This window comes from Panulirus ornatus, chromosome 11 (genome assembly GCF_036320965.1).
Source record: "Panulirus ornatus isolate Po-2019 chromosome 11, ASM3632096v1, whole genome shotgun sequence".
Classification (NCBI taxonomy): Eukaryota; Metazoa; Arthropoda; class Malacostraca; order Decapoda; family Palinuridae; genus Panulirus; species Panulirus ornatus.
In genome coordinates, this window is record NC_092234.1 from 7,171,052 (window position 1) to 7,196,257 (window position 25,206).

General features: G+C 46.6%; 1 protein-coding gene across 8 annotated transcripts in view; it reads right to left on the minus strand.

Moving 5' to 3' along the window:
- The window catches only part of LOC139751264 (uncharacterized), a 142,117-nt gene that overhangs the window by 39,773 nt on the left and 77,138 nt on the right, over positions 1–25,206 (minus strand). The window lies entirely within an intron of this gene.

Consider the following 25,206-nt stretch of genomic DNA (forward strand, 5'->3'; position numbering starts at 1 on the left):
ATGACGGTGGTACGACCCTCGAACACGACGGTGGTACGACCCTCGAACACGACGGTGGTACAACCCTCGAACACGACGGCGGTATGACCCTTGAACACGACGGCGGAACGACCCTTGAACACGACGGCGGTACGACCCTTGAACACGACGTGGTACGACCCTTGAACACGACGGCGGTACGACCCTTGAACACGACGACGGTACGACCCTTGAACACAACGACGGTATGACCTAACCTTTTGAGCTGACCCTTAAAAAACCAGGTCAAAGGCTAGGTCATCACAGCAAAGGATCGTACTGTCGTACTCATGGATCGTACCGTCGCGTTCAAGGATCGTACAGTCGTGCTCAAAGTATCGTACCATTGTCGTGCTCACTGAGTCAAAAAAAAAAAAAGAAGAGGGAAAAACCCACTCAAGTCGAGCATCAACTTCAGGGAAAATTCCCTGCCGTCCCAGGAAATCCAATATATCGTCTGCCAGTGAGTTTGGCCTTCCCACCCAGCTCCTCACATGAACATCATGTTACATTCACTTCACTACCTCACACCCTCGTACGAAATCCGTAACACAGATTTAGTAACAATACATTCTCAATAGTCTGTCTCTAAGCTTGGGCTGTAACGATAGAATTACAGCGTCGGCATTCTCTCTCTCTCTCTCTCTCTCTCTCTCTCTCTCTCTCTCTCTCTCTCTCTCCCCGTACATTTTCAAAGCGATGCATGGCTAGACTTTATTGTGGGTACGATCATACGACGCTTTTAGGGTGAAATCATCGTATTTCTGGTCACTGACCCGAATGTTTCTAACGGCGTGAGCACCGCTGAACCAGAAAACCGCCTCAGTGTGCCTCAGGCTATCTTGAGGGGGAGGGGATGTTCTTTCTTTACTCTTTCTTAGGAGAAGTGAGCCCCAGTTCTCGCCTGGAAACATGAAAATGTAGGTACTAGGCGCACTGGGCGCTCAGAACGCACAACTAGGTGGCTACTTCCTGCAATACCACATCACGGCCTCACCTCATTTTGAAGCTCAAGACCCAATGGAGCTAGAATGCTTCAGGAACCTTGCCAGTTGTATGCCCAGATGTCTGCAGGTGGTAATCAAAGCTAAAGGAGAGATGACTGACAAATTACTTCGAAAATGCATGGGGGAGGCGGACAAGGTCTTTTACTTTGGCGAACACTCTAATCGCCTACTTCAATTGGTTTGATGTATGGGTTTGAGAGAGAGAGAGAGAGAGAGAGAGAGAGAGAGAGAGAGAGAGAGAGAGAGAGAGAGAGAGAGACTGTGCTGCTCTATCTCTGCCACTCTATTACTTATCACAGATTTATGTCCACGACCCACAGGACACGGACGGACTGCCCAGCCAAAACCAACCCCCCCTGGCAGATCAATTCTGGTCACGTGAGTAGTGAATATGGGTCACTGGCCAACCAGCTTTCGAGGTCAGAAACCCACCCCCCTCCCACAAGGATCCTACTATGAACAGCAGCTATCATGCGGAGTCACACACACACACACACAACCACCCTGCATGAGTCTACTACTAACGACACCTTATATTTCTCCCACAGTCGACACAGTGTACCACGTCCTCATGTATACCCCCCTCTCACACGGACCAGAGCAACGTTCCCACGTATATACATCCCTCCCTCCACCTACGCCAGTCTACAGCACCGTACCCAGACGATGTTTTTTTCCCTGTGTCCGGCAACACTTGCTAGCAACACTGGGAAAACATTCCTAAGTCTTGCAGCGCCGCTGCTGTACCCAAGCGCGCTTCCGACATCGCTAGTTCGCTAGTTAGATGAGCTGGCATAGAAAATCCCATTGGGGGGCTGAGGGGTTATCAAAGACGTATACATACACACATCAAGCATGTGGGGTATAAATAGGAATGCATAGGTATACATAAGAATGCATGAGGTATACATAGGAATGCATGAGGTATATAAAGGAACGCTAGTCAGATGAGCTGGCACAGAAAGTCACATCCAGGGTTGGGGGTGGAGGAAGGAGGTGTTATCAAAGACGTATACATACACACATCAAGCATGTGAGGTATACATAGGAATGTATGCAGGTAGGCAAGGATGGCTTGAGAAAAATATTATATATAGTTAGCCATCAGGAAACAGGAGGCACGAACTGTTTTGAGAACCTGTCACACTGTCGGGGAATGAACCATCCAGCCAAAGCCTCGAACCTGTGTGTCCACTGATACAATAACATCCACAACTTACTCGCAAGAACAACCAACCCATCCCACCTCAGCACCGTCCAGGACACGGTATGCGTGGGCTAAGCCATGGGCCAGGGGTTCCGGACGCGGTCCAGAACACAGTTGCCGTGAGCGAAGCCATGGTTCACGGGGCCCGGACGCGGCTGCTTCCCTATTACCTAACCCGGAAGGTGTACCACCTAGCCTTTCATCACACGTGTCTCACTCCACGTGGATTGGCGTAACAAGGAACCGAACCATGATAGACACGAACATGAAGTTGGAAGTCGGTTCAATTTGCCGTCATTAAAACATCATTTAAACCTTCAAGAATTGACGGATAATAATTATCAACTGCCACATTGGCAATGATTTCTCTCTTCGTGCACGACGGTGCACTAGTTGAGAACGACGGTACGACGACCCATTGGGCGCGACCCTTGGGCACGACGGTATGATGGCCTGGCCCTCTGACCTGACCCAGACGACGTGCCATCACAGCCAAGGGTTGTACCGTCGTGCCCAGGGGTCGTAACGTCGTGCCCAGGGGTCGTAACGTCGTGTTCAGAGGTCGTAACGTCGTGTTCAGGGGTCGTAACGTCGTGTTCAGGGGTCGTAACGTCGTGTTCAAGGGACGTAACGTCGTGTTCACACGGGTGCGTATCTACAGACAGTGACAGACTTCCGCGTTGCAGCCAGTCCTCGTCCTCTTGGTGTGAAGACTGAAGCTCAAAAGATCAAACTCAGTTCGCTACCCGGACCTGCAGCGAGACTTATCATGACCAAACATCATTTACCATTTACTACTTTACTGGTAACTGTTAGAGAGGCTTTATACGTTTGTGTAAGTGTGTGTGTGTGTGTGTAAACCACCTTTTTGTATTGTGCAGGGAGGGAGTTCTACACTTGTGGGACGCCGTCACTTGAACCATCTCTACTAACACACAATGCTGTCTGCATTCACAAATTCACCGTCCTGTTTACTCCATTCATCCACCAATCTTTATATCATATAAGTACTTCTTTAACATCTTTCCTAACAAGTTTCTTTTCCTCTACTTAACTTTACATTATAGTCTCTGTTGGGTCTAACCTTTCGAAGAGCCATTCACGGTTAATAATACTGGTTTTAAAACTTGTTTTCTTTTTATTAATGTTAAACTCTTACTCTTCACTCAAGGTCTTTGTGGTTCTTTGAGCGTCGTGACCAAAGGTGAGAGGCTTATTCTAGTTCTGGCCTAATGCAAAGATGCGAACACATTGCTGAATATTCCTTTTCATATATAGACTTGAATCCTATTCAAATTTTTGTTGGCAGACAGTCTGTCTCTTTTACCATTCTCCTTGGGTGGGACTATAGCAACAGGTTAGAGATACCCATAGCTTATTTCGTGATACATATTCACAATGAGGGCATCTTTCCCTTTTACCCAACCTCAACACCTTCCATTAACTCGGGTCGAATTCCATTAATCAAACATCAGACCAACTCTGGAATCTGATTAGGTCCCCTCGTAGGAGGATGCAATCCTCCATCATGACTACGGCATCATTCGCAAACATGTACGGGTACGAGTCCAATCCTTCCAAGAAGTCAGGAACACATATCAAGAGGACTAATATGATAAATCTATTCATCGAAGTAATCCTCCTTTACACTCCTGCTTGAAGATCCTTTTTCTTTACCACTTTCCTATGAGATACAGCGTCAAATGCTTTTTGGCTGTCCAGACACACAGGCACTCCACTCAACCTTGTCTTTCGTCTAAAACAGAGCTCACTCTCTCGTAGAAATCTAAGAGGTTCGTTAAACATGATCTCCTTTCTCCGTGAGACCATACTGTCTCTCCCTCAGGTAGTTCTTCTTTTGCAAAGTGTCTTCCACATGCTTTCTGATTACCTTTCCCAGCCTCTAAGTCCGGCGCGTGCGACCTTTCGGTCTCCTTATCTATAAAAGATAGATATGATATTTGCCCTTTTCGCATTCCCTTGGCACTTTACCCTCCTCCACCAGCAACGTCCTGGACAAATTGGCAAGTGGTCTGTCATGTGTACCAGCACACAGCCTCAGCACATACGGAAATATTTCATCAGGACCATAAACGTTGAATATGGATCAAGAACCCCTTGTGTGTGTGTGTGTGTGTGTGTGTGTGTGTGTGTGTGTGTGTGTGTGTGTGTGTGTCGGATACAAGGACATGTAGGCCAGTGGCTGGCCTCACCTGTGTCTACTTTTTACACCCTAACACACCCATGTGTCCTTCTACCTCACACTACGACCACGATGACGACGACCCACGAGAAGTATGTGGTAATGTACTACGACCCTGGGTACTGTACTACGACCCTGGATACTGTACTACGACCCTGGGACACGATAGGTACTACAGCTACCGTACCACAACTGGGTAATGTAGGTACTGCGCCACAGCCCTGGTACTACTGCTGGTACCGTGGCCGAACCACTGGTTACTGCTGGTGTGGCACCATCCCCGCCCCCATCCCTTCCTCCTCCAGGATAGACGAAGCATCAGACAAGGTCTGGGGGCGTGTGTGTGGGGGGGGAGATAAGGGGAGGGATGGTTTAGGAGGGGAGTTCCCCGGATACAAGGGTATAGAACGTGCGCATGACTGACTCTTTAAGTTCTTGTTCCCAGCTTCGATATGTCTCCTTCAACTACTTAATGCAACGTAGGTGAACACATATCATGTGCTTGCGCCTCCCCTCGCACACGGATCATTCCATGTTCTGGCCTAACGGAAACAAAGAAGTATGTCCTTGTTCAGTTGTACACCAGTTGTCAAATGAGTTTTTTTCCTTAAATGTTGTCACTACTTGAACTTTCACTGAGGGCTCTTTTCGTTCCTCTGGTGGGACGCGGACGGAGGGATGCGAGAGGGGAGGAGCAGGCTGAGAATCCCTCCAGTGTGGATGGTTTAAGGCAATACCAGAAGAGGAGGTTATACAAGAACACACAGCCGACCGAGACCCCATCATCACCACACCTGCGCATCTCTCTTCGCTTCTTCCAGCAATGCTCGTACATTCGTTTTCCGTTTTTTTCCTTAACACACACACAAAACACTCACGAGTTGGTGCTGTGCGTGAGGCGGGTGTAGGGAGCTGAGATCAGACCCAGGCTTGACACCGGAGCAGCGTGTGACCAGCGCCGTCGAGGGTGTAAGTTCTATTTTTGGGCCCCGGGTCGAAACTGCCCTCATGGATATTGACAGACGTGTGCGTTTACCCTAAGCTGGAATATGCGGCGTCAGTCTGGCTGGCTTCCTCACCTCGAAAGCCTCGGAAGGTGCTAAGAAATGCGACAAGAATGGCGCCACGATCAAGGGTGGCTATGATGAATGGGGGGGCAGAAAGGCTTCAATTTACACCCCCATCCCTTGAAGAAAGATATATATATATATATATATATATATATATATATATATATTATATATATATATATATATATATATATATATATATATATATACATATATATATATATATATATATCTGGATGTCTCCATAACGAAAGGGCTTTCAGTGAAGGGTAGGCGAGAGGACTGTACGGAGGGAAAAAAAAAAAAAAATAAGAGTTGTTGTGGACGCCTGGAACGAGCCGAACCCGAGAACAAGTAAATGTCAGCAACCAGATGAAAAATTCAAAAGAACTTTCGCATATTGAAACACAAGGAGGGGAGGGTTGTCTCCGACCCTCGCCCCCCGCCTCCTCTCACGACTCTTTTACAGTCGCCTTCTGCGACCCCGCTGGGAATTCACCGGCTAGGCTGCATCATCGCCAGGAATGAAAGGGAGTACAAGTCTCGTCCAGGAAGTTCTCGCTCTTCAAGAATCGATCACTTCCCTGCTTCTGCCTGTAGCGCAACCTCGAAGCTGCAGCAGCAGCACTATAAAATGATTGATGTAATAATGATAATAATAATAATAATAATAATAATAATAATAATAATAATAATAATAATATGAAGCAGCCGAGGGAAACCGTGGAAAGGTGTGTGGGGTCTGGCTGTGGACGAGAACTGTAATTTCCGTGCATTACACACGACAGCTGGGGAATGGAAGGGAGGGAGCGGATGCGGCCTTCCTTACGTCTGCTCCTGGCGCTACCTCGCTAACGCGGGAAACAAAGGACAAGTAAGAAAAATAGAAAAAAATACATACATATGAGAGAGAGAGAGAGAGAGAGAGAGAGAGAGAGAGAGAGAGAGAGAGAGAGAGAGAGAGAGAGATTTACCGGGGAGCCTCCACATACCCTAGACCAAGATCACCACCACCGGACAATGAAAAAGAAAAAAAAAAAAAAGAAATAAAAAGAGCCAAAATGAAATACCTTTTGGCCACGACGTTAACAGGCAATATATATATATATAAAAAAAAAAAAAAGGGCGGGGGAGTAAAACGCGAGATATTTTTTCCACCCGCTTGTTACTACTGCAATAACCTCCAGCAGCTGCTGGAGGAAACGGGCCTTATAGTGGCAGGAGCAATAGCGGTCCCAGCAGGAGGAGGAGGAGGAAGCAGGTGGTGGGTGCCCCTGCTGATGTGGGAGGGTAGCCAGGCAGTCATGAAGGTGGCAGGTTGGCCGCAGGTTACCACGGCAACCACTGACGCCTCTCCCTCTTATCCTGCTTCGCGACACACACACACACACACACACACACACACCTCCTCTCTCTCACACACACTCACTTCTCCCCACACACCTACCTAGCACCTCTCACTTTCCCACCCCCTCACTTCTCAAGACTACCAGGTTATCTGTCGCTCTCCCATGTCCTCTCACTCTCACTATTCTCCTCGCCTACTTAATACCTCTCACCTCCTCCCTCCCTCTCATTTCCTTGACCAACTGGTCTCCCGTTATCTGTCACTCACGCGTACTCACCATACGCTAAAAAGAATCTCAAAAGCGCGAATCACTATCTCTCGCATCACCATCACAAGTCTCTTCACCAAGTAATGACACACCATTGATACGTTGGTTTTCACCAATTATCTCTCATACGTCACCGTCGTCAATGATGAAGAGACACTTGCTCTATCTCGCTCGCCTCCATCAACGAGGGTGTCAAGGCACGACGCCACCACCTGTCGTACATCAACAGTTACGTCACCACCATCGCCATCCAATACGTCGCTCGCTACACCTCACCAATCATCGACCAGCGTCATCATCAACCAACGTCATCATCAACCAGCGTCATCATATGCCCCTCGACAACAACAACAACAACAACAACAACAACACTCAGCTGAAAGTGCCTCGTTGCCACAATCACTTCACCAGGGAAATCATCCTCACACGTCATATACTCACCTGCGGGAGGACGAGTGCCCTTCGTCAAGACACACACGCGAAAAGCCTCCACTGGATGATACACAACTGGGGTCAGTACACCTGGGGGTGTAACGACAACCCGAGTGGTGCCTTCACACACACAGACACCTCGAGTGTAGTTCCTACTTTATACAGACAACAGTGATCTACTCTGGGCAGTAGTAGTAAAAGTAGTAGTAGTAGTAGTAGTAGTAGTAGTAGTAGTAGTAGTAGTAGTAGTAGTAGTAGTAGTAGCAGCAGCAGTAGCAGTAGTAGTAGTAGCAGGGAATGAGAAAGGATTTTATGTTTTACGGGTATCATTCTTTGGTGACATTTTACTGGCTATGAAGGTTCAAACTATAAAACACGGGTATAAATCCATCGTACACTCTCGCATCGTATCCCTCACGAAAAAAAAAAGAAAAAAAAAGTCAAGAGGTCAGGGCGTAACGATGACTTTTTTTTTTTTGATGTGAAAACAGAAAATGGTCAAGTTTTAAAAATACACCTCCGATCGAGGCCACAGAAACAGAAATACCATTATGTCTTGGCAATCGATCCACCGGTGTGTGTGTGTGTCTCTCTCTCTGTCTCTCGTGTACGTCAGAAGGACCGTTATGATCGCAACACTTACGTCTTACAAGACCTGCTCCCACCGTCTCTCCCTCCTGGTTGCGAGCCACGTTGCCGCCGCCCCTCCATGTGTCGCAGCCATAGCCCCTGGCGAGGACGGTAGACGCCACCAAACTTATATATACCTAGAAGGAGGAGGAGGAGGACGAGGAGGAGGAGAATTGTCCTAACCCAGAGGGGGTTTCTCTCGTCTCGGGACCATGCCCTCCCGCTTACTGAAGAGCAGCACCACGCCGGTCACCAGGTTACCCAACTGTTGCTATCAATAGCCAAGGCGGTCGTGAATATTCAGCGGTCGATTTGCATCGCCTGAAACTTTAATCTTCTTGTCCTTTGAAACGTTCGTATTAAACTTTACCTGCCTACGTCTGACTTCATTTAAGCTGTTCATTTCGGCCACCGTGATCCTTTCACTTATTTCTTTTTATTTCCATGTTAAAGTCCACATTAAGGCCAGGCCTTTATTGGAAAACAGAGGGGTTTACGATAAGGGCAAAGAAAAGACAAGGGAAAGAATTAAAACAATTTAGAGGAAGTGAAAACCTGTTTTTCTTTTTTAAATCAGCCAGGTCATAGTTGATGGAAAGACGCGAGAGTGAAGTGATTCAAATCTTTGAGGTGTAGGGAAAGAAACTTATCAAAACGGCTTAACTTTGAATCACAAACGGCCACACAATAATCATGAAACACAGCATCTTTCCAAAGTACTGCTTGGTCCAGCTTAGTGGTGGAGGGCACACAAGCAGCCAGCTCACGGGAGCAAAAACTTAAAAGTACCACCAACAGAGGAGAGAAAGTGAACCAACATTGCGACGTAGGGCGAGCGGGTCAGGTTTTGGAGTTAGCCTGGGAGAGTCGGACTGCTTTCGACTCAACTCTGTCCAGTAAGGAAGGAGAGCCAGAACCACCTCAAATGTGGACGGATCAATCCCTTGCCTAAACGAATCTACTGTTAAGGGGTGGGAAAGAAATTTCGACACCTAAAAAGAACCCTCAGTTTCTTAAAGAGGCAGACTTAGCTATTCCCTAAATGTCGGGGGCTTCCAAAAGAGGGTGGATGTTACGGTAATACCAAGTGTGTTCACCGAGTCAAGAGGTGGAAATTAATTTTATCTATTCCTCATCTATCACGACACTCCATTATATGATTATCAATATCAACCGGAGGTGTGCCGTCGGTGAGCCAGCGGCATCTCGGGCACCCACTGGTTTTCGCTCTCCTGTGGATCGCGACGTGACGGGTCTGTCCAGCAACGGTGGATGGACAGGGAAAGGGTTCATTCAAGGGAAGGAGGATGAGATGGGGCCGTCCCGGGACTGGGGATGGACAGATCCGTCCTGGAAGGGGAGGATGGATGGGACTGTCCGTTCTGGAACGGGGAATGGGACGGACGGATGAGAGACGAAGACGGTGCCAAAGAATGAGGGGACTTTAGAGGAACAAATAAAAATGAGGAGAGAGAGAGAGAGAGAGAGAGAGAGAGAGAGAGAGAGAGAGAGAGAGAGAGAGAGAGAGAGAGAGAATGACTGAGGGTATGGAGGAAAACGAAATAAACCCAAGGATAAATAACAACAGGCAAAGAACAGGAGATAAAAGAGGAGAAAGAATAATAAAGAAAAAAAACTGTACATATGGGATGACGTGGATGTGACCAACAGGTGTGAGCAATATTCCCCTTTCCGTCATCTAACACACGTCATGCATACATATGTATGTATCTATCTATATATATCGAAGTTCGTCCTGAACATCTGACAAATCGCAGCTTTTCATCAAATCTTCAGTGTGTCTAAATCGAGTAAGAACAAAGGACGTAACCACCACACGTCATTCCAACGCTCACCAACCCCCCCACATGACCAAGAGATCGAAGAAGCTAATTGGTCGAGCAGCGAACCCAAAGGACCAATCAATAGCCCTGTCCTGTAAGACGTCACACACCTGAGGATCTTAATGCTACTCTCTCTCTCTCTCTCTCTCTCTCTCTCTCTCTCTCTCTCTCTCTCTCTCTCTCTCTCTCTCTCTCCAGAGGGAGTAAAGCGGCCGCCCGTGGCGCTCACGCCCACGCCGCCTGATCTTTGAGCTCTCCACTCTAAGATGCATGACGTCAATAATCACACACACACACACACACACACACACACACAGAGTAAGGGCTGTAAAGTAGGCGGATCACGACACCCCCCCCCCCCCCCCGTCCATACGTACGAAAATCCAGGCTGATATTATAGGGTTTGTGGACGTCTGGTGTAGTATTTTGGTCGACTGACTTGATATTGTAGGGTTTGTGGACGTCTGGTGTAGTGTCTCGGTGGACTGTTTTGATATGGTAGTAGTCTGATCGACTGTCTTTCACTGTCGCATAGTTCATCTTTTCTGTCCACTAAAATACATTCTCTTTCTGCTATGTTATGTTATTACCAGCTATTTTATCGTACACTACGCCGAACCCGGAGTTAGCCCTATACTGAAAGACAAGAGGAGGAGGAGGAGGAAGAGGAAGAGGAGGAGTTAGAAGAGGAAAAGGAAGAGGAGGACAAGGAGGAGATACAAAAGGAGGAGGAGGAGGAGGAGGAGGTGTCAAAGAATTGCAAGAGGAAGTAATGAACAAGTAAAGACACGAGAGATATATATGCGAGAGACAGACTCGAGTATAACCTCGGGGGAGGTGGAGGAGGAGGAGGTTGGGTTCATCCAGTGGCCTCAATACCCTGCCACACAACAACACCCTGGGGGCATCCACGTGTCTCCAGGGGGAGGAGGGCGGCGAGACCCACACCTCCCTGGCCCTCCCCACAAGTCAAGAGCAACTCCCACCTCAACACCGAAACTTCCGCTGAGCAAACCCCTCTGGTGAGGGGCGAGCAAATGAAAGCACGACTCCCTCCCACGACTGTTGAATGTGCCGCGCCGTCAGCAAGAACAACATAGAGAAAGCCGGGGGGAAAATATATATTACCAGCCGAGGATATCTCGACCCCTTGACACAGTCCCAGGAACGTCCCGAACCCCCTTACATCGTCCTAGGAACGTCCCGAGCCCCTTACAACGTCCCAGGAACGCTCTGAACCTCTTACATCGTCCCAGGATCGTCCCGAAACCCTTACATCGTCCTAGGATCATCCCGAAACCCTTACAACGTCTCAGGAACGCTCTGAACCCCTTACATCGTCCCAGGAAAGACCCGAACCTCTTACATCGTCCTAGGATCATCCCGAAACCCTTACATCGTCCTAGGATCATCCCGAAACCCTTACAACGTCTCTGGAATGTTCCGACACTCGACACTATCATGGGAATCTCTAAACCCCATATTCTGTCCCAGGAACGCCCCTACCCCCCCCATACCGTCCCAGGAACATCTACAACCCCTTACACTATCCCTGGAACGTCCCAAGAACAAATGGACCCCTTCTACTGTCATCAGGAACGTGCCGACCCCCTACACATCACGTTTCAATCAAAGGCAATTTGTCGTGTCTGTATCACCCATGAAAAACAGGATCAGCAGTAAATTGATCCTCCCCGGAAATCTGTGATTTACGAGGGTGGGTGTTCTCGGCAGTAAACACTTTGCCAAACAAGTAATACACCAACTGCCCGTACACCACAGAGAGAAACAAGGGTTCAGGAATACGTGAACACACACCACACACAAACAAACAAGGGTTCAGGAATACATGAACACACACCACACACAAACAAACAAGGGTTCAGGAATACATGAACACAAACCACACACAAACAAACAAGGGTTCAGGAATACATGAACACACACCATAAATAAACAAGGGTTCAGGAATACATTGAACACACACCATAAATAAACAAGGGTTCAGGAATACGTGAACACACACCACACACAAACAAACAAGGGTTCAGGAATACATGAACACAAACCACACACAAACAAACAAGGGTTCAGGAATACATGAACACACACCATAAATAAACAAGGGTTCAGGAGTACATTGAACACACACCACACACAAACAAGCGTCCCGCCTAAATTTAATGAACAAATTACCACAAACACTCCAAACAAGGAGGCCCTACCTAAACCTTCCACGGCCCTCTTGTTACAGGTCACAGAACAAGGCTAAAAATAGCTTAATCCAGGTAAATTAATAAGAGGGCCACACATCGCGCTCCGTCCCAACAACGAAAAAAAAAAAAAAAAAACCCATCTCGTGTAACGTTCATCTCCAGCAAGGCGAACTCATTCACTATACAAATACACACATGAATATTATAACCCAGCTACTATCCCCGTCTCGACGTAAGGGGTGCCAGGGTGTGGTGTGCTGGCGAGAGGAAACATCAGTTCATAGCGATAACTCCACTGAGATGAGACGTAGTGGTCGGTCGCCCGCCACTGGGGAAGGGGAGGCGTTCCTACCAACTGGGCAAAACCCACCAACCCCCCCGACCCCAACCACTACGGAGAAACATCTGGGTGACTCAGTCTGCGCTGAGGACAACGAGAGGACAACAATAACAACAGGAGCTTAAGATACAAGTGTCACGGACCTGAGCAGTCAGCAGTGGACCACACTGTGTAACCTTGAGAGACTGAAGCTTATTGTTTACCTTCCTCGCCAGACCAACGCTGACCAAGTCAAACTTTCATACGTCACAGCTGGTGCCTTTAAGGTACGTTCCCTCCAGGAAGACACCGCCCCGAGCCTGGGTTCGATCCCGTGGCCTTGACATCGCCAGTGGATGATGGGTCTCAAAACACTGGGCCAAGGCGCGCGTTCATTATGCACGCCTTGGCCCACTGGTCTGGGCAAGTGACTCACATGCGAATTTGATATGTGAGGTTCAGGTGGCTCCTGGTACCCTCTTCTTCTACTCAGTAACACCAGCGACATGTTTGCTCTCTCGTGTTCCCTTGTACCCACACTCTCACGTACCCTTGTACTTGCACTCTCATGTCCCCTTGTCCCTCAACTCTCATGTACCCTAGTACTGAAACTCTTGTGCTACAATTTCGTATCCCCTAGTACATGCACTCTCAACATGCCTCATATCAACACTCATCATTGCATATCTACGATGAAGACCCCTAGTATCTACATGTGCAGGTGTCTCATGGCATCTACGACATGGTGTTCCAAGATGCCTGGTATCTGCACCCTCGATTCCAAAGTCTCCTGGTATCTCAAGTACCAAAGTCCCCTTGTACCTAAATCTTTAAGTCCCACGTCCCCTGGTATCCACATATTCACGTCTTAAGTCCCCTGGTACCTACATCTTCAAGTCCCACGTCCCCTGGTATCCACATTCTCCTTAAAAGTCCCCAGTCTACTAGTACCCAAGTCCCCCTGGTATCCACAATCATAGACACGGGATTTCAATTTTTCCGAAGTTATCATCCGAGAAAAACATTAACTTTACCACCCGCCAGCTGCCACCTACGAGAATGGACCCGTATGTCCCCAATTACGATTTCTGACGACCAATCCCCGCCATCGTTACAGTGCAACAAGCAACTTACAAGATTAGACCCTTTCAGGACACGACAGCCAGGCACCTCAGAGTTCTACCCCTGTTGTTTGTTTGTTTGTTGTTGTTGTTGTTGTTGTTAGGCTCGGCCCTTTGTGTGTTCCTGGCGGCTCCCTTCACTCCGCCGCCGGGCGAATCCGTCCGCCAGGTCAAAGGTCACGTTTCCACCGCCCTGCGCAAGAGGGGGGGGGGGAAGTTTAGATCCACTCACCTGGTAATCCCCCTCTCCTCCCTCCTCCCCAAAGGGAGGTACATGACGACCTTACGACTAACACGACCAAGGTCCCTAGTTACGGAGAGCCACGCGCACACAGCTCGCACCGCCAGGTAACCTGTTTTACCTTGTGCCCGACGACACGCCTGATGGCGCCAAAGCTCAGGCAGGGACTTACCTGTTGGGGTGGGAGAGAAGAGGATCAGATTAGTTCCCTGCCAAAAATTGGAGTCACAAGCTTGTCTTCTGATGGCTTTAAGTTAATGAAAAAAAAAAAAGACTGTAAAAGAATTGGTTTTACATACGTTAGGGCGGCGTCATCAAGGTATATGCGTCCAAACACTTTTTTTTTTTGCTCTTTATACAAATATACATATCAGTCCCACAACGTCTCTGAGACCTTAAAGATATCAATTGGTTATTTACCTCATATACGTTACGCCTAACACCCACCATGCGTCTTCCTCAGCCCAGGCAAAGCAACCCCTTAAAAGAACCGTGAGTATGACCGATAACCCCAAGATAACAACATATGAGTATGATCGAGTATGTACACTTGAGTGTGAGTGTGTCAGCCAACACTATCCATGAACGTCATGACACTGTCGCATGCAACTTACTGTCTGGGGTTCCCTCCCCACGAGGCGCTGACCTGATTCAAAGGGCCTGGTTGGATTCACCAACACAGGGACCTCTCGAGCACGACGGTTACCACCAGCCCCTTTTTGGTCTCCGACTGACTTTCGGCCTTTGATCTGACCTCTTTGGGGATCAAGTCGAATGCCAAGGCAACACACACACACACACCTAAAGGGGGGTCGGTGGTGCATGCTTAAGGTTCTGTATGGTCGAGCTAGAAGGCACAACTGTGGGTAAATGGTTGCAGTGGTTAGGATCAACGACCATAAAGCATGCACTGGCCCTCCCTCAGGGTCGGGGTCGGGTTCGCATGATTTCCCAATCCAGGGGAGGGCTGTCAGCCCGCAGTTTCCCCAAGCTGTTCATCTTTTTCCTCTTGAGTCGGTCGATAAATTGGGTCCCTCGCTCGCTTAGGTTCCCTAAATTCGGGGCATCACAAAGCTTTTTATTAACTTGCCTGTTGTGACTACGTCAGCCGTACAGCGAAGAGGACCTGACTACGACGGGAACCCTATTCACAAAGGGGCACAAGCCTCCAACGACCACCTCTTTATACCGGACACTTGGCTAGAGCGGCCCCACACACACACACACACACACACACACACACACACCTCTTCATCAAGACTGACTTTTAATCAAAATCGAATTACCACTAATGAAAATATAGAATTCTCTTTAAAAAATTTGGTTGTCAAACAGAGGAGTCACGAAGCGAGTGTGGTCACGGGCGGAGAAGTGTATCAGTACCAGAGATGTCACGGTTGGCAGGCGTGGCTGGCTGGATGTCATGTTTTGATGTCACGGTTCACGGTTGGCCGGCGTGGTAACATGTCGCGGTTGGCAGGCGTGATTGGATGACGCGGTTGGCCGGCGAGATTGAACGTGAAAGTTGGCAGGCGTGATTGGACGTCAATGTTGGCAGGCGTGATTGGACGTCAATGTTGGCAGGCGTGATTGGACGTCAATGTTGGCAGGCGTGCTTGGACGTCAATGTTGGCAGGCGTGATTGGACGTCAATGTTGGCAGGCGTGCTTGGACGTCAATGTTGGCAGGCGTGCTTGGACGTCAATGTTGGCAGGCGTGATTGGACGTCAGTGTTGGCAGGCGTGATTGGACGTCAATGTTGGCAGGATTGATTGGACGTCACGGTTGGCAGGCGCCACTGGAGCTGACCAGATAAGGTGGAGAGCATTGATGACCCCTGGCGATAGAGGGAACAGAGAGAGAGAGAGAGAGAGAGAGAGAGAGAGAGAGAGAGAGAGAGAGAGAGAGAGAGAGAGAGAGAGAGAGAGGAGAGCGAGATAGCTGAAGCAACCGGAGGATAAACGCTGGAATGAGAGACGCAACGAGAGTAAACAAGCAGAGAGAGGGGGAAGACGGAAGAGGAATGGTACTTAGGCAAAAGGAAAACGGTATGAAGATGAGAGAGAGAGAGAGAGAGAGAGAGAGAGAGAGAGAGAGAGAGAGAGAGAGAGAGAGAGAGAGAGAGAGAGAGACCACGATAAAGAAGCAAGGGGGAAAAGGGAAGGATAAGAGAGGGAGGCGGGAGACGCCGCCGGTGAGAGGGGGGGGATGTGTCTGGGCGGGAAGGCAAGACAACACCACCTTGCGAGGAACAGTGTAACGTAAGGAACGTGTGTGGTGCGGTGCACCGCTGTAATGCTGCACCACCAGCAGTGTGCTGGGAGGAGGAGGAGGAGAAAAGAAGGAAGACGAGAAGGAACACGTGGAGAAGAGGAGGAGAAGGAAGAGGAAGATGGAAGTAGAGACCGAGGAAGAATTGAGGAGGAGGAGGAAGAGGAGAAAAGAAGGAAGACGAGAAGGAACACATGGAGAAGAGGAAGGAAGTGGAAGGTGGATGTAGAGACGAGGAAGAATTGAGGAGGAGGAGGAGAAAAGAAGGAAGACGAGAAGGAACAGGTGGAGTAGAGGAGGAGAAGGAAAAAGAAGATGGATCTAGAGACGAGGAAGAATTGAGGAGGACGGGGAAGAGGAGAAAAGAAGGAAGACGAGAAGGAACACGTGGAGAAGAGGAGGAGAAGGAAGAGGAGAAAAGAAGGAAGACGAGAAGGAACAGGTGCAGATGAAGAAGGAAGAGGAAGATGGATGTAGAGACGAGGATGGAATGAGGAGGAGGACGGTGTAGGAGGAGGAGGAAGAAGAAGAAAAGAAGACGAGAAGGAACAGGTGGAGAAAAGGAGAAGAAGGAAGAGGAAGATGGATGTAGAGACGAGGATGGAATGAGGAGGAGGACGGTGTAGGAGGAGGAGGAGGAATAAGAAAAGAAAGAAGACGAGAAGGAACAGGCGGAGAAAAGGAGGAGAAGGAAGAGGAAGATGGACGTAGAGACGAGGAAGAAATGAGGAGGAGGAGGAGGAGGAGGAGGAGGAGGAGGAGGAGGAGGAGGAGAGGAAAGTGCAGGATCACTGCCGCCAAGACGTGTGGGCCTTTGTTTCCGGCTGGTCGCACCGTTGGCTCCCTTGTCCAGATCGGGTCCGGATGTGTGCACCTCTGTTAACGGTGCTCTCGTTAGCCTAACCCCTGTTGTCTCCTGTTGCTCCTGTCTAACTCCCCCTTCTCCTGGTGTTCTCTCTCTCTCTCTCTCTCTCTCTCTCTCTCTCTCTCTCTCTCTCTCTCTCTCTCTCTCTCTCCAGGCAATTTGTTCCACGAAACGAGGAGCAAATTACTCCATTTACGAGCTGTTACCGACGGATGGAAAAACCTAACGAGCCACGAGGCAGCAGCTGGAAATGATAGAGAGAGAGAGAGAGAGAGAGAGAGAGAGAGAGAGAGAGAGAGAGAGAGAGAGAGATAGGAAAGTGAAAACAATTCTAGTTATATATATATATATATATATATATATATATATATATATATATATATATATATATATATATATATATATATAAGGGTTACAGGATACGAGGGCGAGAAAGAAAACGGGACGAAGGATCATGGTGGGGGAGGAGGAGAGAGAGAGAGGAGGGAGGGGGGGTTGGTCACCACAGGAGGACGGGCCAAACTCTCGATTGCCAATCCCTTCACATATATTTCTTCTTATTTTTCTGGCCACGGCCCGGATGTACCCTGAGGCCAAAACAGCCTCAATAACTGCTGCCTTCTTAAGACTTTATATATATATATATATATATATATATATATATATATATATATATATATATATATATACATATATATATATATATATATACATATATATATATATATATATATATATATATATATATATATATATATATATATATAGTTCTTGTCCTAAATTAGAAAATAATGCGGAACTTCAAGACCGCCTTCCCCATAAAACTAGTGAACATATTAGTGTTTTCGTTGTGCTACTGAAGTTCATATTCTAAACTGATTACTGTTTGTTCTATGATAATAATATTATTATTATCTTTCCTCCGTTCAATCTAAATCATTAATTTACTTTTATCATTTATAATACTTCTTAATATATATATATATATATATATATATATATATATATATATATATATATATATATATATATATAGTCACTTTATTTACTGAATCTTCACACTGCTGTATAGTTGTTTATTAACACGTAGTTCAGATGGACTTTCCCAGTACATTTCAAGGGTGAACTCTCCCGCACGCTTCTATCTCATGCTAATGTTGACCTTCCCTGTATTATATCAAGGCTGACTCCCCCTATAACATTATTTCAAGGTTGACCTCGTCTACCATGTCAAACGTGACTACCAAATGGCGTCCTAGCTACGTCTCTTCGTTGTATATCAACTGGCTTATATTTCTTGTATCTTCCCTGATGATGTGATTATTACACGAAAGTGCACTTGGGAACTTATAGTGTTTCATATCCCCGTGGACTCATAGGAATATACTTGATCACAAGCTCAATCGTTGTCCTTTCCAATATATATCATGAAGTATTAAAAGTAATTATTAAAAGTATTATAGGTAATCATTATCGCGTTACCTAGAGAAAGTACGTGTTGGGTGGTGACGCCAGAGCTGCGCAGTTCGGCTATCCTCCGCCAGTCCACATAAAGCGCCAGCCAGGCGAGAGTGTTAACGGTGAAGGCGGTTCGCATTTTGCCTCAAGAACGCCCAGACGTGTGAGCTACTGGTAATGCTGTGCGAGGCCAGCTGGGACCAAGGATCCACTAGCCAGTTTTCGCTTGAATTTTTTATTCATTTTTTTCCCTTTTTAACCAAGCTATGCTTTAAGGTAACATCTACTGAATTATGTAACTGTGGTCCTTAAGTATGGCCAACTGGGGATGAAAAGTATGAAAAAATAATTGAATCAAATGAAGTAAATGCAAAAAAAACCAAAAGAATCGATGCTTTCCAACCAAGCAAATGCAACATTAAACAGTCACCATAACATGGCTGTATTCCACAATAATGCATAATATTAAAAACGCAGACCATAATTTTACAAAATATCCTCTGCCACATGTGTATGATGACATGTATGTAGTGCAGTACGGTCGAAGATGTTAATGCCTTAAGTTTCATTTCAAATTACAATCGTACGTTCAAATACGTTGATAAACTAGGCTTGTTTACAGCCCCCCCAAAATTTCTCATCAGTTAAGGCTATGATCCCTGTAACTATCTCCAGGCAGTTAAACTTTCCACATTACAACCGTGCTTATAATCTCTGAAGATTGGTCGTCTTCCGTTCCCCTTTTGACCCTCTAGTACCTCAAGACAAAAATATCAAGTGTCCTCAAAGTTTCAAGACGGACTGGTCAATGGAATCTTAAAAGTTAAAGCACGGAAACCAACTGTTTACATACGACAGGCGACTGGTCATTCAATATCACGACCACAAATACTTTTGTGGCTTTATAACTGAAGTTAATGCTTAAGCATGATAAATCTCATTAAGAACAAGCGACCGACAAAACAAGGAAGGGAACAGAGTGACGCGGTCGACAGATATACAGGCAACGGGATACCGGAGGGAGGCGAACACAGAGACGGGCAACACGCACAGACGGACAGACAGCCACAACACTATAATATTACTCCAGATAAGGCGACAGAAAATCGCTTAAACTGGTACATTCGTCTCTCAGAAGGACAAACAGCTTTAAAATCACTCATCGCTTGGTTCAATCTCGTTCCCGGGCATCGCACAAGATCACTCCGCTTCTCACACACACACACAACCCTACAAGAACAACTGGTTCCTCACCAACAAACCATCCACACTATCGCATAAAAAAAACCGATACGTTTGCGTAATCTTAGATAAATAAGGACTTTTGAATTGTCATGAATAAAAATTGCTTAACCTCCTTCCTTCCCCGACGTGTACACATAACAAAGGCGGGGAACACTAGGTGGCAACTCGAGGCGGGAATACGAGGCGTGAGCGGAGTGTCGACTATCCTTTTGTTTCTCGTCATGGCGGCCACAGGCACCTGACACCGCATTACTCACTCGCCCGGGTCACGACCACGTAGCCTGCTGACCCATCTCAACATACAACAACTGGTTGCATAACTATAACGTAATATCTAGTGGAGTTTATATTTACGCGACACCCATATGGTATCACTGGCCGAGTCGAACCGACAATTACTTATTCCACGGCATAATGTTTAAAAAAATCCCCGAGATGGTGACAAGAGTTTTGTGATCATTTTTAAGATAATGTCCAAGACTCATGTGAGATTTATCTGACACAAAGCTGATCACACAAGGTCTTGGAAATATGCCTGGTCATGAGCGTGTCTCCAATGGCCGTGCGAACGCTGGCCGGCCATCAGCGCGGATGTCTTGGCCACCCACCGCACGACGGAACGACACCCTTGAACACGATAATCACGACCCTTAAAACATGACCGTACGACCCTTTGAACATAATCATACGACTGTTGAGTGCGACGGTACGCCCCTTTTGAATCATGGTGGCCCTTAAAGGGCGTCAGGTCAAAGGGCAGGCCATTATCATAACCCAAGGATCGTAGCGTTGATGCAAGCGTCTAAAGAACCGCTGAGGTCTGCAGAAACACCCAAGACTTTGTAAGATAGTCTGTGCTTACAACTCGTTGTTACTGTTGGGGGGCCGCTGTCTCTGTCTGATATCAGCAGACCGCCACACGAAGTAACAACTTCACTTCTTTAATCTCTCTCCCTCTCTCTCAGGGCAGTCTCGCTATATATATACACACGTGGATATGGAGTAATAATGTCATCAAAAGCTCTCTCTCTCTCTCTCTCTCTCTCTCTCTCTCTCTCTCTCTCTCTCTCTCTCTCTCTCTCTCTGTTGAAATTAACCCACCATCAAACTACTGACTTACTATTAGAAACATAACACAAACATGGAATTTATTCGGTACCATTATATATATATATATATATATATATATATATATATATATATATATATATATATATATAACTGTCAATTATTGTCATTTGAACTCCAGTATCACAACGACTATTTACAGTTCAACAATATTCAAATATTACTGCTGATGTTATTACCATTATTAATTTCATCTGTATCATTTATTATTATAATCATTACTGGGGCCATTTATCATCATCACCACCGCTCAGTTATGAGCCACACACACACAACCAGGATAATGTCGGTACGTTCTCCGGTGACCAACACAAGCTGATACAAACTTTCCGAGCCTCACGTGAATCCACGACGTCCGCGTTGGCTTTACAATGGACCACAATAGTTCCAGTGGAGAGTAATGCCTCCGAGACATTCTGTTACGCCATTCATGTCTCTACGTAACTTGGGGAAGGGCGGGCGGGCGAGCGGGCACCGGGAACAATGGTATATTACCCAACAATGGCTAGAATCATAAAACACACACACACACACAACAACAAAGTCCTTCCTGTTTGGATGTGATCAAAACCAATCATATCTGATCTGCAAAACCAGAGGAGCACTTACCGTGTGGTGGAATTACCTGCTTGTTAATTACCTTGGGAGAATCACCTGCTTGTAATTACCTACGTCTATAGTATGGACAGAGAATCATATACACATTCGTATTGCCCCACCACCTGGACATCTTATTTTTATCATTATTTTTTTTTATCATTGTTGAAATTTAGTAATTTAGGCAGGGTGACGCGTAGCGCCCACTGCAGGCCAATGTAATGATTTAAGTCGTGTGAGATATTTGTTGTTGTGAGTTGGAAGTAGATTGTATTGTGTGGGTTTGTGGAGTGAACGCCAGCAACTCACGCGCACCTGTGGCGAAGAGACAAGACAGAAGAAACCTGAGGCCAAGAAAAGGGGGCTTTGATAACCACAGTGGTGCTTGCTGGTTCACTGGGTCGTCATCACGAACCACAGTGGTGCTTGCTGGTTCACTGGGTCGTCGTCACGAACCAGTGGTGCTTGCTGGTTCACTAGGTCGTCGTCACGAACCACAGTGGTGCTTGCTGGTTCACTGGGTTGTCGTCACGAACCACAGTGGTGCTTGCTAGTTCACTGGGTCGTCGTCACGAACCACAGTGGTGCTTGCTGGTTCACTGGGTCGTCGTCACGGACCACAGTGGTGCTTGCTGGTTCACTGGGTCGTCGTCACGAACCACAGTGGTGCTTGCTGGTTCACTGGGTCGTCGTCACGGACCACAGTGGTGCTTGCTGGTTCACTGGGTCGTCGTCACGGACCCTCCCCGATATCCAAGCGGGTGGTACCTCCCTGGTTGCTGGTTACATCATGAAGAGGGAGTCTTTACACACGTGGGACACCTATACCTTGTACACACCCTCTCTTGCTATAAAATACTTTTTCGTATCCGTTAAGTTGTCTGGATTTCCTACATCCCATTTCAGTGTACTCCAATCGTCCGTCACTCTTCATTGTGCTGTAAAAAGAAGTTCTTCACATCTTTTCTTCGCATGTTTCTTGTTTAATTCGGGTTATGGCCTTTGGTGGCTTTATCCTTAACATCTCTTGAAGATCTGTGCACTGTACAAGTCATCGATACGTTTGAAAAAAAAAAAGAAAAAAAACTTAAAGGGCAGTGATCTGGTCACCCCTTAACCTTCTATCTTCCAAGGTGAACATATCTAAAGTCTCCAACTTTTCCCTGTATCTTACTTCTCTTAATTCTGCAACCATCTTTAATGCTCTCCTATGGACCTTCTCCATTAGCTCTTCGTGCTTCTTGAAGCTTACTACCCAAACTTGAGCGGCATACTCTACTTCAGTCTTGTGTGGGACGCGAACAGCCAGATGGATATTTCCCTTTTCGGGAACTTTAATGAAATTCTAATTTTCTCCTCGCGAAGACAACTTGTCTCCTTAATCATTCTCGTAATGTGGGATTCACTCGTGTCTGTTTAGGGTTCCCTTGCAGAGTGGTGCAATCCTGCTCGATCTCCACTTCCCTCGTGACCTTTGCATCATCTGCAGATACATTCAGGCAGGAATCCATGTCTTCTGGCACATCCTGACCACAGGTCAAGAATGCGGGAGGCTCCCAGAGCAGAACCCTGCGGTACTCCGTGGGTAACTGCTAACACTTTGAGAAGGTTAGACTGTAGTTCGGTAATTGGTTACTTTTTTGTAATTACCGTTTTTTGTGTTACTGGGAGAGAGTATATGTATATATGTACCGAGTCTATTGCTATGTATGTATGTATGCATACACACACACACACACACACACAAAACCTGGCTAATGCTGTGTGTGTGTGTGTGTGTGTGTGTGTGTGTGTGTGTGTGTGTGTGTGTGGGTGTGTGTGTGTGTGTGTCAATAGGAACAATGCCTCACACAACACAGCAGTTAATCCGCCAACACATTATATACAGTCACCAGCATCAATAGGAATTAGTGTTACATGCATTGCTTGGTTGTGGGGGAGGAAGGGTAGGAGACCCAGGGTTCTCCTTGGTACAGGTACGGATAACTGGTCAAGACCAGGAGGTAAGGTTAACTGAGGTCAACACTGGGAGGCAGGAATAATTCAGGTTTAAACAAGGAGGTACGGATAATTGGTCAAAACAAGGAAGTACGGATAATTGGTCAAAACAAGGAGGCACGGATAATTGGTCAAAACAAGGAGGCACGATAATTGGTCAAAACAAGGAGGCACGGATAATTGGTCAAAACAAGGAAGTACGGATAACTGGTCAAAACAAGGAGGCACGGATAATTGGTCAAAACAAGGAGGCACGGATAATTGGTCAAAACAAGGAGGCACGGATAATTGGTCAAAACAAGGAGGTACGGATAATTGGTCAAAACAAGGAGGCACGGATAACAGGTCAAACAACATACAAGGAATGGAGGTCAAATCAAGGAAGCATGGATAACTGGTCGAAACAAAAAAAGGCACGGATAAATAACGCCAAAACAATCAGGCCCGGATAACTGAGACCAAAACAAGGAAGCACGAATTACTGGTCAAAACCCAGGAGGCACGGATAACCGACGTCGAAACAAAGGATAACTGGTCCAAACAAGGAGTCAAGGATAATCAAAGTCAAAACAGACGAGAGGGCACATTGAAAGGAAAGGTGGAAAGGCAATGGATGAGGAAGAGGGACTTCAAGGAACGGGAGCCCATTACCATAAGGCCTAACAAAGATACCGTTACACCCATTACCAAACTGATAACACATTATCAGACCCAAACTGTGCAGATATCACAAGCAAAGGGTTAACAACACCGTAACACTGGCAGGAGAGAGGGACAAAACATATAGAGTTGACAATATTGCCGTAGTAAATGAATTATAGCGAACAACACTGTACACTAGGAGCAGACTGTATATACAAAGCACGTACAGACACATACACATGGGGTGGGGCGGAGGGAAGGGGGGTTGTAAGAATACAAGCACGGACGAAGGGAAGACAGACACACAGACAAAGGTAGACACACACACACACACGCACGAAGGCCTTACAGACAATGATCAAGAGAAGGTAACGTCACAAAGACAGACAGTTGCATTGCAAACACTGCAACAGGAAATACAGCATCACAGACATAGATACATAATCATATATAATCACATCACAGACACAGACGCTGAGAATGAAGCATAACACACACACACACACACACACACACACACACACACACACACAAAGAAGGCATCACAGACAATGACGTAATGACAAAAGCACCACAGACCCACAGACAAACCAACAGAGGGCATCACAAAGACACACACACACACAAGGCATCAACACTACATACACAGTAAAGCATTTACGTAAAGACAAGCATTACTCTAGCTTACGAAGCCACTGCTGTACGAAATACTACACATCCACACACATATAGGAACACATACATGTGAAATTACAGACATGGATGCATGTACAAATACATAATGCATAAACAAATATATATATATATATATATATATATATATATATATATATATATATATATATATATATATATATATATATATACCCTACAAGCACGTAAACAGACAACACAACACAAAACATACAAACTTCAGCCTTACACTCTTAGATGCAAAAACATGCATATATGAGCTACGGCAACCTCTCTCTCTCTCTCTCTCTCTCTCTCTCTCTCTCTCTCTCTCTCTCTCTCTCTCTCTCTCTCTCTCTCTCACACACACACACATTGTAAGCGTAATCCCCTGAGGACGGCGGTA